The 5,630-nt window shown below is 40.1% G+C and overlaps 1 long non-coding RNA gene across 1 annotated transcript; it reads left to right on the forward strand.

Annotated features, from left to right (window-relative positions):
* Window positions 1–2,502: 2,502 nt before the first annotated feature.
* On the forward strand, window positions 2,503–4,790 carry LOC139322564 (uncharacterized). The gene is made up of 4 exons (XR_011600859.1): window positions 2,503–2,707; window positions 3,323–3,478; window positions 3,670–3,829; window positions 3,923–4,790. It is a non-coding gene; the product is annotated as an uncharacterized lncRNA (long non-coding RNA).
* Window positions 4,791–5,630: the final 840 nt, after the last annotated feature.

A 5,630-nucleotide genomic window follows, 5' to 3' on the forward strand; every position in this document is an offset into this window, starting at 1 on the left:
AACGGGAGAATGATTGATTAGTTTCTGCCAATCTAATCATTTCTTCACTTGCTAACACTGTTTCCAAATAACCAAATGACATCTATATAGATTGACATTGCCAGAGGAAGCACATAGAAATCAAATTGCATTTGTTATTTGTACAATAAAACAGAAGAGATTGGTTAACAACAGTAAATATGTGGCCCAGGAATAACCATGGAACAGATCATGAATTCATCGTGTGCATGTTCCAAGGCAGAATATAAGACTCAGGAGTAGAAAACCAACCAGTTTCTATGGTACGATTTTGAGCCCATCCTCACAATTTTCAAAAAGAACATGAAAGACCACTTTGAAGATCTGAACCTCAGAGGAATTATGGAATGAAATTAAAGAAGCTGTTAAGGACGAATGTGAAAAGAGATTGTTATAGATCAAGAAACAAAACAAAACAAAAAGAACCAAATTGGACATCAGAACAGATGGTGGGGAAAAAAAAAAGTCTAAACCAAATGAAAGATCTAAAAGCAAATTAACAAATAATTTCTCAGATTTGTTTTTAGAAAAGGCTGGGGAATAAGGGACTTTATTGTTGCCACAAATTGCATAATTCATTAAGCCAAAGTAGTTCTCTGGTATATCTTCTTCTCCAATCCCATCCTCTTTGCCCTTTCACCAGAAGAGTCTTTAAGTTTAGCCAACCCTGAGCCTGCAGGAGTAGTATGTAGTACATACCGTTTTTACTAGGAGGTTTAGCCCCACCCCTTTGTGACATCACTTCTGCCACCTCCCTTGGAGGATTGTGACATCCCTCCACCTCACGTACCCCACAATCTCTTTTACCAGAAACAGAGAGATGATGTTTTCCTTGGCCCTTTATGCCCCACAATCCTATTTGCCGGAAGTAGTGTAACACAGTCCCGGTTCACCCTGTCTTGCCCATAATCCTTTCCCCCGGCGGTACCGCATCATCACCACAAACCATCCCACCCACGGAACCACATGCCTTTTACTCAGACGTTTTGTTACAGCAAGGGCTCTGCACCGTCCCACAATTCCTATCAACTGGAAGTAATGTGTTGTATTTATTATTCACCAGAGAGCATTCTCATTGGTCCGTATTTGTAGAGGCAGCGATTGGTAGCAGCAGCCTATGACATTGCTGCTATGCCTCAGATCGGATTCCCATTGGCCAAATTGAGCACAAGTCTGCCTAATACAAAAAACAGAGGCATATCTGATTGGACAGTTGCCTGTTCGAGCAGCAGGGAAGCCCCAAAATTTAATTTAAAAGCCTATTTGCACACCGCAGGGAGTAAAGGCGTTATCAATGTAAAGTAAGCAGACCCTGTCCCTGTTCCGGTATCAGTTTCCTGTTGTAATGCAACGAATTTGGGCATTGCCTTTTCTTTGTTCTAGGATGTTTTACATTGCAGAGATGTAAAAATAAAATACTTTTTTTTGCAAAAAAAGTATGCGTGTTTTGCTCTTTCCGAAATGGTTCAGGGATAGCGTTAAAAGGCTGGAAAAAATAAAATTAAGGGAGTGGACATGTGTAAGGTGTGGGGATCACCACATCGACTAGCACTAATGTATCAAATACAGATTCAGTCAAAGAGGCACGTAACAGGATAAAACAATAAAGAAAACGACTGGGGTTTGAGGGGTGACCAAGGGGGGAGGCGTTTTGTAAATGTAAAGGGAAAAAAAGTGAGACTTACATGCATGCCTGTTTATAACAACTGGACACAGGATATGTTGAGACATGTCCCAGAGAATTAGCATTCTGAGCATGCACTGTAGACGCATGTGACCGTGTGTGTGACAGGCATGCTCAGGGCATATTCATGGCTGCCTCAGGTGTGGCTTGCTTTTCGCGGTCTGATAAAAAGGGTCTCTGCAGGCAGTAGTGTATTTCAGCCACTTAAAGCGTAGCACGTATTTAATAATAACATATCTATATCTCAAATTGAATTGATAATCATTAATATTTCAGACAAATTGAATAAATTATATTTCACAAGGGATACACTGGATGAAGCCAAGGCCTGTATACAAAGCATTGAGAAGGTGAAGGAACTTCTGGTGTTAATGACAAGGATTCGAGATGAGATGCCTATTATCTGTCAAGAGATTGATATGCCAAAATGTATCAGAAATTTATTACAAGAAAATGTTAATGTAAAGGGTTTGAATTTCAAATAAAACTGAAGGACTTGGAAATCTGTTGTTATTTCTGTTCTGTAATGGGTAATGATTGCTGGAATAAATGTGATGCCAAAAGCACTGGAAGTGTATCTAGTTGAAACTGATAAGAAGGTGCTAGTCAGTTAGAAGCCCTGCTCTGCTGACCAGTAAAGAAGAACTCTTCAGGATGGCCGATACAAATGTGTTTTTATAACTATTTTAAGATATTGCATGGCATAGATGTAGTAAATAATATTTATATCAAGTGTTTGGTGTTTAGTAGGATGAGGCTACAGATTTGCAGTGTGTTAAAGAATGTGACGATATTTTTTTTTCCTTTTACCATGCAAATATTAGAGGGGCAGGTTGTCCTTTTGTGTAGCAATACGGATTCCAGTCTGATTTGATTTTTCTTTCAGAACATGAGGAAGATGAACTGTTTGCCACATTTACAATGTCCACAGATTCGCATTGGCGCATATATAACGGGGGTTGCAATGCAACCCCATTATGAGGGACACAAGAGAGGGAATTAGAGGTATGATGTTTAATTTGCAGACATAACTATTGTATAAAGGCCCTTACTTGTTAGGAAATGCAATGAAGGTCTATCACCAAACAATAATGTGTAAGGATGACCTCCTATTTCAAGCTATATGTATGTGATGGCAAACCTATGGCATGCATGCTGGAAGTGGCACACAGAGCCATCTCTCTGGGCACACGAGCTGTCGCCCGTTGCTCTTCCGGGTTCCAGTGCGCTGGCCAGCTGGTCACGCATGCAGAAGTGCCAGAAACTGGAAGAGCAGCCGCCTGGTGCACATGCGTGAGCCGGGAAAATGATCTTCCAGTTTCCGGCGTGCGCATGCGTGCCAGTCAGCTGGTCTTTGCATGCATGTGTGCCAGAAACTGGAAGACCAGGTGGCCGGCGCGCATGCGTGCGCTGGAAACCGGAAGATTATTTTCCTGGCACGTGCATGCACACTGGGTGGCTGCTCTTCCAGTTTCTGGCACGTGCGCATGTGTGTGCCTCTGTTTTGGCACTCAGTGCAGAAAAGGTTTGCGAACACTGCTATATGTTGTTAGTATTTTAGGGGTGGCTCTACATTTCTGTAGCAAGAATGACACCTATATGACTTGGCATTTCTTTCAGAATGGGAGGAGAATGAAATGTTTACAGCATTTACAATGCCCACGGATTCTCAATGAGGTGGGAAACCACAACCACATGGGACTGTGGAGGAACAGATACACGAAATGGAGCAGCAGCTATCCGCAACGCATGGATCAGGAAAAATGGAAATGCAAGGTAGGATCTGTTATTCACATGCAAGTTTTAGAAAAACCTGTTGTGATGAATTTTGATGTGTCATTCACCCAATCTACTCCAAAATAATTGAAATGTAAGGAGGTCTGACTTTTTTTTCACTCCGCATTCAATATGTTATTTGTACTATAATAAGTAAGAATCCTAACTCTTAATTATTCATGTGCCTACAGATAAGAGACGGTGGACCGGTTTCTGCAGACGTTCCAATGCCTACTGTTTCACAATGAGTTCAATAGAGTATTGAACTACAGCAGTCCACTTCACGCAATGCACCGGAAGTACAGGGACAGGAAATTGAACCCCGACCATCCACATCCCGTGACATACAAGGTTAATTAAAATGCACAATAATTTCACAATATGGATGTTTGTATTCATTAAACCAGTGACATCTCTTTGATATGTCTTTTTTTATTTATCTAGAACCAGTTTGTAAAAAGTCAAAAAAGGGGAATGAGGACCGACAGCCCACAGTCATAGAAGGTGATATTACCATTGAAGAGTGTGATATGTCAGAAACACAATCAGTAGAGGAATGGGAACACTCAGAAGATTCTGACTCGCTAAGGACACCAGAAGCACCTGATGTCTACCTGGAGAGCATTCGATCATGGCAGAAGGCAGTGCAACACTACAGAGCTATAGAGTACTACAAACATTACGGATATGTAAAGATGGAACATATTCGATCATTCACATAAGCTATACGTGTTATTCATAATAGAATGATATGTTGAAGAAATTTGGGGACAGATGCCTCTATCAAGATACTGATTCTGTCATTTTTATTAGCAGAGAGGTGACATGGACCCTGGCATTAGGTGATTATTTAGGACAGCTAACAAGCGAGATTCCTCCAAACACTTCAATCACCGAATTTGTGGCAGCAGATCCCAAAGGTTATGGGTATGCTTTGTCAAACGGGGCAACTGTGTTAAAGGTGAAGGGTCTAAATTAAATAGTGCCAACTGTGTTAAGGTTAACTTTGAAAGCTTGAAAGGTTTGATTGATGAGTATTATCTAACACAGGATGAGGAAAAGAAAGAGATAAAAATACAACAGCCAGGCATCGTTAGGATTAAGAAGCAGTGGGCCCTGGAAATATGGGTGCTCAGAAAAACTCTACACGTTGTCTATAATAAAAGGGTGCTCAAAACAGAGGATTATTGTAGGCTACCTTACGGCTATTAAATATGGTGGAAAGCAGTGTGCAGTTTGTACATCCTTTCTCTTGTATTATAAGCGGGCCTTCCAAGTCGGCAAAATCTTATTTTATAAAACAAATGTTTGAACACGGCATGTATTCTCTCAAGTGCCTCAAAACATTACATGATTTTATAACTGTTGACAACCTCTGTACAAAGAATTGTTTAATAAATTTCCTAATATTAAGTTTATGGAGGGTCTTTTGACTTGTTTCCTCAAACCAATTTAGCAGAGGTAGATGATCTCATCTGCCGGTGACAGCGAGCAAATAGAGAAAGCTTTCACACAGTATGTTCATCACAAAAACCTCTCCTCTTCCAAAAAAAAAAGAAATAGAAAGAGAGGGTTTTTCTTTGAAACAGGATTTTTTCTCTCTCTATCAAAGATTAAATAATACAAAGTTACTTTAAGTTCTGCACTTTAGATTTCACTAACCACAAAAATGCAATTCAGACATAACACTAGTAGATGCTCTTTGTCCACTACCTAGGTAAACAGGGAAAGTACTAATGTTTGAACATCCTTATAGGCAGAGTGATATAGAACTTTAATACAAAAGGTTCATGTTTTCATTGCCCATGATATTATTTTTTGCAGAATTGCTTGGAACACAATTCATGATTTGGGGTGAGTGCTATGAAAATCTCAGTGTGGAAGAAAGGTTTCTAAAAACTCCTTTCTCTTTATGTTGCAATTTCTCTCCCCTAACTGTTCATTTCTGAGAAATATGCCTATAGTAAAGGTAGCTCTCAATTTAACACCCGTTTGTCGAAGATAAAGCGGCATTGAAAAAAGTGACCGTTATGACCGTTTTCACGCAGATGACTGTTGCAGCATCCCCATGGTCACGTGATCAAAATTCAGCATCCCCATAATCACATGATCAAAATTCAGCATCCCCATAGTCACATGATCAAAATTCAGG

Source organism: Pituophis catenifer, unplaced genomic scaffold, assembly GCF_029215685.1.
Source record: "Pituophis catenifer annectens isolate HBS135680 unplaced genomic scaffold, rPitCat1.0.hap2 SCAF_1, whole genome shotgun sequence".
NCBI lineage: Eukaryota > Metazoa > Chordata > Lepidosauria > Squamata > Colubridae > Pituophis > Pituophis catenifer.